Source organism: Macrobrachium rosenbergii, chromosome 16 (assembly GCF_040412425.1).
Source record: "Macrobrachium rosenbergii isolate ZJJX-2024 chromosome 16, ASM4041242v1, whole genome shotgun sequence".
NCBI classification, from domain to species: domain Eukaryota; kingdom Metazoa; phylum Arthropoda; class Malacostraca; order Decapoda; family Palaemonidae; genus Macrobrachium; species Macrobrachium rosenbergii.
In genome coordinates, this window is record NC_089756.1 from 27,957,711 (window position 1) to 27,968,017 (window position 10,307).

Genomic DNA, 10,307 nt, shown 5'->3' on the forward strand with positions numbered 1-10,307 from the left:
CTCATTTATACCTCCAATTGCATTCTATTGATGAAGTAGGTTGAATTCAATTTGCCTTAGCAATGCAAGATGAACAAACAAAAAAAATCACACACATACAAGATCTGAAAATGAATGTAGGTGAGACGGCGAATGAGGCTCATTTATTTGTTTAACCTTATTTATTTTTATTTGTTTTTCTTTAAAATATTTCTATATTCTTTAACTCTGTTTTTCTTTTCCCAATGTGCGCTAATTAGCATACTGGAGCCACCAGGTTTGTATCATTCCGCTTTTCCAACTCGGGTAGAAGCTTGGTGGAAATAATAACATTAATATTAATCAAACAAAAATTATCATAATTTGATACACAGTTCTCAAAGAATAGGGTATTGGTGCCGCCCGAGTCCAGGGAAACCTGTTACACCTTTTTCTTTAATTGCTCTATGGCTGTAAGGGTTTTCAACATAAAAGGTGTGGGTATTAATTTTATACACACTTGCTTTCGTACAAACATACACACACACTATAATATATATATATATATATATATATATATATATATATATATATATATATATATATATATATATAATATATATATATATATATATATATATATATATATATATATATATATATAGATAGATAGATAGATAGATAGATATAACCAAAAGGAACTCGAAGAAGACGTCTCAGGCATCTGCATGGCTTTATTACCAACGTTTCAAGGCCTAGCCTTTTTATCAAAGCTGTAAAACTTTGAACATACATTAAAACATCATAAGAGACTCGGACTGAAAACAGTGTACTAAAAATAGTGACAAAATATTCCGCATAAAATGCCAGAAGAAAGGTATTGCCATCCAAACTGGAGGAAAGAAGACGGGTGTCACGGTAAACTCAAGTGAAGAAAAGATGGCAGGAGATATTTTGACTGTTCAACTTCGGAATGGAATGGAATATGGAGCTTACGCCAAAGGTCAAACACCAGAACCTATGAGGTCATTCAGCGCTGGAAAGGTAGGTTTCAAGGGTGTAACAGGAGGAAAACCTCAAAGCAGTTGCACTTTGAAATAATTGTTAGGAGAGGGTGGATAGCAAGATGGAAGAAAGATAATATGAATGGAGGTACAGTAAAAGGAGTGAAAGGGGTTGCAGCTAGGGGCCGAAGGGACGCTGCATAGAACCTTTAGTAATGCCTACAGTGCACCCTGTGAGGTGCACTGACGGCACTAGCCCCCTAAGGCAGTGGTTTCCAACCTGTGGGGCGGCCCCCGGGGGGTCTCGAAGGGCTGCCGGGGGGGGGGGGAAATGCTTGATGAAGGGGATAATTATATCTGAAAACTATTAATTATGATGGAATTCAGAATTTCAAAATACTGAGAAAATATTTCAGATATAAATATGAAATTTAGTTGTCAAAATATATAAACTATTTCAAATTCTATATTAAGGAATTAATTATTAAACAATTATTTAAAAGATAATATATAAGTATATATTTATATAATATATATATAATATAATATTGTTACTGACATGATTAAATTACAGTATTCAAGGAAGGGGGGCGGGGGCGCAGAGAATGTGCCATTCAATGAAGGGGGCTGAGAATTAGAAAAGGTTGGAAACCACTGCCCTAAGGGGTGTTCAACTTCGGGACTACCTGTCTCATTCAGAGAGACTCGAGGATTGCCAGCTGCTGAGGAGTACGAGCCGTCGACGGAATTTTAAAACGATTTTTAAGATCTGAGGGCGGACAGAAAAATGTGGACGGACAGACAAATAGCCATCTCAATAGTTTTCTTTTACAGAAAGAACCATCATAAATAACAGGAAGACTCGAACAATGGGACATTTTTGGGACTGTTGGAGACCTAATTTTTGGCGTGAATTTATCACTGAGAAACTTGTTTAGCTGCTTGTAGAGCAACCTGGAAGGAAAATAATTATCAAGGAAATATTTATACAAAGATGATATTTCTTCATGAAAGTCAGACCAGTTGGAGGTTAGGGAATAAGCCCTGTGAAGGAGAGCGTTTAAAGAGTTTTAGCTTTCAAAGAAACCAACAGAAGCTGTAAAAATTCATACCTAGTTGCTAAAGGTCTCTCTCTCTCTCTCTCTCTCTCTAAAAATAGAGGTATGAAAGCTAATGTACGACCAGAAACGAGTGGCAGGGCGGAGCTAAAGTAGATTAAAACAGTGGTGTCAAATGTACAGAATTCATGGTATATAAATCATAAATTATACTTTACTAGGATTTTGAAAGAACTCCTACTGTCCAGGAAGGGGAGCAGCTTATCAGTCTCACACTCTACTGTACGCCTTATATTAGGGTGGGCCGAGTCAGCAACTTCCCAGAACGCATAACCCCGTCCCCAGTTGCTAAACTGGAGAAAGGTATCATCCACAAATCGATTATAAAATAATGGGTGGTAAGCCAGTGGGCAATTGTCCAGCAATTGCTCCTCTAGATGACACATAAAAATAGTAGCAAAAACGGGTACCAGTGGGTTTTACCCCAGGACTTCCAAAGCTTCTCTGTAACACCCGTCCTCTTTTCTTCAGATGGGATGGTAATAACTTTCTCTTGGCATTTTAAACAGAATATTTTGTCACTGTTTTCAGTACACTATTTTTAGTCTTGTATATGATGTTTTAATGTATGTGTATATTTTTACAACTTTGATAATGAAGACAGGCCTTGAATTTATAGTAAAAAAGCCATGCAAGTGCGTGTCTTCCTTAAGTTCCTCTTGGTGATATATATATATATATATATATATATATATATATATATATATATATATATATATATATATAATTTTTCAGATGAACCCTATTCATGTAAACACACACACAAATATATATATATATATATATATATATATATATATATATATATATATATATATATATATATATATATACATATACATATACAGTATATATGCATATACAAACACATATCTGTTTGTTTATTCATGTGGCTCTCGTTGGGTGTAGGCAAGGCATTTTGCTCTTCCATTTCAGATTCGACAAGTCTCGAAAAATAACGTAGTTATAGCCCAAATAATATAAAGATTCTCCATTAAAGAAAACGACGCTTCACGGCAAACTAAAGTACCAACGATATTTTAGTTCTAAGAGTTAAAAAAAAAAAGGTTTAAACAGTAATAAAAAACAAATTTATTACTCTACGTTATCTTTAACAGAAACACTCTCTACCACTACAAATTAATCCTCTTTTTGCTTATACGAATAGCACAATACTGAAATTAATTACTCATGGTTTTGTCAAAAACATGTGTGTTCAAGAACCGTTTTTGGATTGAGTTCTTCGACAGTTAAAAGGAATACCACAGAGTGCACCACTGTTAGCTTTAAATGCTTTGGAAACTATTTGAAAATTAGCACTAAAGATACCAAGCACTTTAATAAAAAAAAAAAACCACCCTGAATCATGACGGAAACAGGTGTTTTCCTGTCATCCTTCACAGTAGGAAACCCGGAGCACCAATGTATTTTCCCATCAATACACAGTTTTCCCCTAATATATGTAACCACCAATACCATCTACCTAAACAACCTCAACAAAACATAACCACCACAAGTCCCATCAGCAACTTGTCAAAACCCATATATACTGTTTCAACTCGCCCCTGTCTTGCCTGTACTCTTCAGCCTCCTGGATATTAGAGCTCAACTGTTCCTATACCTCAGTGACATCGGCTATATAACTGTTCCTAGACTTCCTCTTCATTCTCCCCGCACTTCTAACTTATCATCCTTCATTCTCTCCACAAGAAATTATGAACTCCAAACACCCTATTCCGTCTTTTCATCTGCAATAGCTTTTGCCATTTTTACTTTCATCTTTGTTTTTTGCGTCTATAATTTTAACACCCCAACTCTTTGTATGTATATATGTATATATATATATATATATATATATATATATATATATATATATATATATATATATGTGTGTGTGTGTGTGTGTGTGTGTGTGTGTGTACGTACATACACGCATATATATTTAGTGTACACGTGTGAATGTGTATCCCTGATAAGCACAGTCCTCCGTCTACTGAACACCATTTTCCTTTACTCCTATTTCTTGGGTTTTCTTTCTCTTTTAGGCCTCATATGACGAGTGGCCTATCGCTTGCTAAGTTGCTAAGTCTTTACTTTACAACAGCTTCAATTTCTTTATCCATCAGGGTATTAAGGATTAAAATATTAGAGGTTAATGTTTAAAATCACTTGTGAAGTCACGTTGAAGTATCAGTAAAAAATCGATCCCCTCAAGGACTCGTAATGAATCTGTGTTAAGATGAATTTTGTCGCTTACTTTGTATCGTGGTGCATTTGTTCTTTTGATATGTTTTTGAGTCACTGCTGTAAATACTTGCAAATACTACCTCGCTGCTGAAGGCTGATAAAACATATGTGTAATTTTACCGTTTAAGAAATCGTACAACACTACAAGCAAGCAGCGCGAGAAACTTCCTACAGATTCTTTTTTTTATTTTGTGAAAATAGGTTGCTATGCGTGCTGTGTGTAAATGGCAGATAAATAGTTTGTAACTGTGCCAAATGAAATAAGGAGCGACTGACTCAGTTCGTTACCTTTGGTAAAAGTCCTTCTTATGTGTCGGTGGCAATAGTGTTTGCTGTTAAGCTTCGCTCGCGCATTTTTTTTATTTGATTCGCCTTGACGGGTCACTGGCATGGATTTTGACTGTCGAACTTTTATTAATTGACTTGTTTTTAGGTATTTTTGTTTTCAGTTATCTGGTTCTTCCAGCTCATGAACAAACCATTTCCTTTACTTTGCAATGGTTTGGTTTCCATCATTAACAAAGCTTCACTGCATACATACCTTGGCTTCGTACGAGCAGAGCCGATGATATCGTAAGAGACTTTGAAGAGACCGTAGAGAAAGGCGCAAACATACGAAGAAAACATTCTCTACGCAGACATCTAAATGCTAGTCAAACATCAACATTTTCAACACTTCACCTCTCAGAACAATTTAGGGTTCCTAATAGTTCGTTACATTTGACCATTCAATCTTCTTAAGGGTTCAGTATGATTATTTATTTCATGATATTAACTAGCTGATAGCCCCCGATAAACAGATCTCTCTCCCTCTCATAAATTCATTCACATAAAAACAAGTAAAAATGCTCTGAAGTTTCTTCGGCGCAATCGAGTTTTTCTGTACAGCCCGCTGCAGCTTATAATCAAGGCCACCAAAAATAAATCTATCTTTCGGCGGTCTCGGTATAATGCTGTATGAACCGCGGCCCATGAAACTTTAACCATTGCCCAGTGGTGGCTATATCCTATATCGCTGCCAGAAGCACGATTATGGCTACCTTTAACCTTAAATAAAATAAAAAAACTACTGAGGCTAGAAGGCTGCAATTTGGTAGGTTTGATGATTGGAGGGTGGATGATCAACATACCAGTTTGCAGCCCTCTAGCCTTAGTAGTTTTTAAGATCAGAAGGCGGACAGAAAAAGTGCGGACGGAATAAAGTGCGGACGGTCAGACAAAGCCATCTCAATAGTTTACTTTTACAGAAAACTAAAACTTACTACTGTACTTAATAGCGTGTCCGCACTTTATTCCGTCCGCACTTTTTCTGTCCGCCTTCTGATCTTAAAAACTACTAAGGCTAGAGGGCTGCAAACTGGTATGTTGATCATCCACCCTCCAATCATCAAACCTACCAAATTGCAGCCTTCTAGCCTCAGTAGTTTTTTTTTATTTTATTTAAGGTTAAAGGTAGCCATAATCGTGCTTCTGGCAGCGATAAAGGATAGGCCACCACTGGGCAATGGTTAAAGTTTCATGGGCCGCGGTTCATACAGCATTATACCGAGACCGCCGAAAGATAGATTTATTTTCGGTGGCCTTGATTATAAGCTGTAGCGGCTGTACAGAAAACTCGATTGCGCCGAAGAAACTTCAGAGCATTTTTTACTTGTTTTTTATGTGAATGAATTTATGAGAGAGGGAGAGAGATCTGTTTATCGGGGGCTATCAGCTAGTTAATATCATGAAATAAATAATCATACTGAACCCTTAAGAAGATTGAATGGTCAAATGTAACGAACTATTAGGAACCCTAAATTGTTCTGAGAGGTGAAGTGTTGAAAATGTTGATGTTTGACTAGCATTTAGATGTCTGCGTAGAGAATGTTTTCTTCGTATGTTTGCGCCTTTCTCTACGGTCTCTTCAAAGTCTCTTACGATATCATCGGCTCTGCTCGTACGAAGCCAAGGTATGTATGCAGTGAAGCTTTGTTAATGATGGAAACCAAACCATTGCAAAGTAAAGGAAATGGTTTGTTCATTTCTTTCTTTATCGTGATTTTATTCCAGGACTTCCATTTTCATTTCTGCGACTGATAACGCACAGAAATAGAAAGCCATAAAATTTTTTAAGGTGCGATAAATATTAGTTAATAAAACGGCACTGCCTTTCCCATCTCAACCTATTATCGAATTAATTTTGTCTCAAGTTTGACAAGCAGTGACGCACATTAAATCTCCAAGCCGCTCAGAGCTCCTTTTCCGAGAGATGCTTCACTTGAAAGAAACTTAGTTTTAAAGACCAACAGACATGGTCTTGATCACCTCACCAGAAGTACTTATTCCCCCAGTTTTGGCTAAGTAAACACTGATACGAAATATATTTATTTTTCTTCATTTCCACCACCCATCGCCGTTCGCGCATGTCGTTAACCCAAGAAAATATATATTCATATTAAACATTTTAGGAGAGATACGCGTGAACTGTGTAGTCAGTGAATTATGTAAGCTTGCAAATACACATACACACAGATTCTTTTATTACAAGTCAGGACTTCAATCGAAATTTGTCACACCATGAATGAAAATAACAAGTAAAAAATGCGCCGGTTTCTTCGGCGCAGTCGAGTTTTCTGTACAGCGTATAATGCTGTATGAAACTCTCAGCCACAGCCCATGAAGCTCTCAGTCGCGGCTCATGAAACTTTCACCCACGGCCCGGTGGTGGCCTGTGTTGTTGGCACCGATAGCGGTGCCAGACGCACGATCATGGATATCTTTAACCTTAAATTAAATAAAAACTACTGAGGCTAGAGGGCTGCAATCTGGTACGCTTATGACTGGAGGGTGGATGATCAACATACAAAGTTGCAGCCCTCTAGCCTCCGCAGTTTTTAAGATCTGAGGGTGGACAGAAAAAGTGCAGACGGAGAGTCAAATAGCCATCTCAATAGTTTTCTTTAACAGAAAACTAAAAATAGAAACGAAGACTTACGGAAGTTTCCTTCTCATTGTCACGCACTGGGTACGTTAGAGTTAGGGCAGCTAGGTCCAGAACGTTCTCTATTCCAGGTGTTTCTTCAGCTCAAGTGGTTCCCCACCACTCGTGTCATCTTTCGTGCTAGCCACATACATGAGAATCCCCATCTTTTGTGCTAGCCACAAACATAAGAATCCCGATCTTTTGTGCTAGCCACAAACACAAGAATCCCAATCTTTTGTGCTTGCCACATGCATGAGAACCCCGATCTTTTGTGCTTGCCACATACATGAGAATCCCGATCTTTTGTGCTTGCCACATGCACAAGAATCCCAATCTTTTGTGCTAGCCACAAACATAAGAATCCCGATCTTTTGTGCTAGCCACATACATGAGAATCCCGATCTTTTGTGCTAGCCACATACGTAAGAATCCCGATCTTTTGTGCAAGCCACATACACAAGAATCCCGATTTTTTTGTGCTAGCCACATACATAAGAATCCTGATCTTTTGTGCTAGCCACATGCAGAAGAATCCCAATCTTTTGTGTTAGCCACATACATAAGAATCCCGATCTTTTGTGCTTGCCACATGCAGAAGAATCCCAATCTTTTGTGCTAGCCACATACATAAGAATCCCGATCTTTTGTGCTAGCCACATGCAGAAGAATCCCAATCTTTTGTGCTAGCCACATACATAAGAATCCCAATCTTTTGTGCTAGCCACATACATGAGAATCCTGATATTTTGTGCTAGCCACATACGTAAGAATCCCGATCTTTTGTGCAAGCCACAAACACAAGAATCCCGATCTTTTGTGCTAGCCACAAACACAAGAATCCCAATCTTTTGTGCTAGCCACATACATAAGAATCCTGATCTTTTGTGCTAGCCACATACATAAGAATCCCGATATTTTGTGCTAGCCACATGCAGAAGAATCCCAATCTTTTGTGCTAGCCACATACAGAAGAATCCCGATCTTTTGTGGTAGTCACATACAGGAGAATCCCGATCTTTTGTGCTAGCCACATACAGAAGAATCCCAATCTTTTGTGCTAGCCACATACATAAGAATCCCAATCTTTTGTGCTAGCCACATGCAGAAGAATCCCAATCTTTTGTGCTAGCCACATACATAAGAATCCCGATCTTTTGTGCTAGCAACATGCATAAGAATCGCGATCTTTTGTGCTAGCCACATGCAGAAGAATCCCAATCTTTTGTGCAAGCCACATACATAAGAATCCCGATCTTTTGTGCTAGCCACAAACATAAGAATCCCAATCTTTTGTGCTAGCCACATACATGAGAATCCCAATCTTTTGTGCTAGCCACATACGTAAGAATCCCAATCTTTTGTGCAAGCCACATACACAAGAATCCCGATCTTTTGTACTGGCCACATACATAAGAATCCCGATCTTTTGTGCTAGCCACATGCAGATGAATCCCAATCTTTTGTGCTAGCCACATACGTAAGAATCCCGATCTTTTGTGCTAGCCACATGCAGAAGAATCCCAATCTTTTGTGCTAGCCACATACACGAGAATCCCGATCTTTTGTGCTAGCCACATACAGAAGAATCCCAATCTTTTGTGCTAGCCACATACATACGAATCCCAATCTTTTGTGCTAGCCACATACATAAGAATCCCGATCTTTTGTGCTAGCCACATACACGAGAATCCCGATCTTTTGTGCTAGCCACATACAGAAGAATCCCAATCTTTTGTGCTAGCCACATACATAAGAATCCCGATCTTTTGTGCTAGCCACATGCAGAAGAATCCCAATCTTTTGTGCTAGCCACATACATAAGAATCCCGATCTTTTGTGCAAGCCACATACACAAGAATCCCGTCCCCCGGGGGCATCGGGGTCAACCGTTACAAAAACAATTTTCCGAGTACCATGCTACTTAATATTGTTACATTTTACAGAGGTTTATGCATAATGGGTAAAAGTTACGTGAGTCCGGCACTGGATTTTTTTTTAGAGGGCTTTCCCCTATACACATACCGCGTCCGGGTTGCCTGTTGTGCTGTACTTTGTAAGTATTTTTGCACAATAAATTATTTCTTCTTCTTTCACATGGCACCAATACTGACCCGATTTGCTGCAGGTAATGGTGCAGTGCGGATGACGAACCGAAGCTTTGAATGTTCTCTGTTTTGGCGGAGGTGAAAACTATCAGCCTGCTTTAGAATTACTATCATGACTACTATTATTCAACATGAGCTTACATCCATATTGGTGAAGCCATAAAGGCCATTAACCTGCTAAGCAAGTTTCCGTAAGCGAAAGAAGATAACGTAGCGAAGAGTAGTATAGGGGTTTTATACTTCCTTCGTCAGTCAAGAGCTAATGGCTGCTAAGAGAGTTCGCAACATTCTCATTTCATTTGTTTCTTTAGTAAACTTACCTAGGTACCATTTACTTTATATCTGAGACAAATTCTCTTCCTATCGAATCTGAGCCATCGTCTGTCATATACCCAGGTAATGCTACACAGGGCAGGCTGGTTACCGTATACGTAAAGAGGCATTCTTTGCGATACGCAACAACAGCGAACGTAGCGAGAAACCGTCTTCAGCAAAGCTCTCAGCATTAGACACAACAAAGAAAAACGCCAGTAAAAGAACCAAAACGATGACTTACAGCTGGCACAGCGCTCGTAACTGTAAGCTGTTTAGATTTAAGACCTCTAATTACTACTGACTTCAGTCAGTGAATGAGGAAGTAATGCTCCACACACCCAGTGACCTCCTTGGGAGTTTGTTCCCGTGGCTCACGGTTCATGCTTCATTCTGTGAGCCACCACTGCTTGTTGTTTGACGGATGTACGCAGCTTTAATGATTCCAGCATCCTATCACCGTGTTTCAGATTTGGCACGCAAAGCTACATCATAAATGATAATCATGTAGGCATAAGATGCATGAAACTTCTTCGAAAATATTTGTATAACAAATAATGCAACAATGTTTTCTAGATTTTGGTGCACTTCCACAAAT

At 38.5% G+C, this 10,307-nt stretch overlaps 1 protein-coding gene across 1 annotated transcript in view; it reads right to left on the reverse strand.

Annotated features, from left to right (window-relative positions):
* The window catches only part of LOC136847240 (uncharacterized), a 693,244-nt gene that overhangs the window by 41,872 nt on the left and 641,065 nt on the right, over nucleotides 1-10,307 (reverse strand). The gene's annotated exons all lie outside the window — the stretch shown is intronic.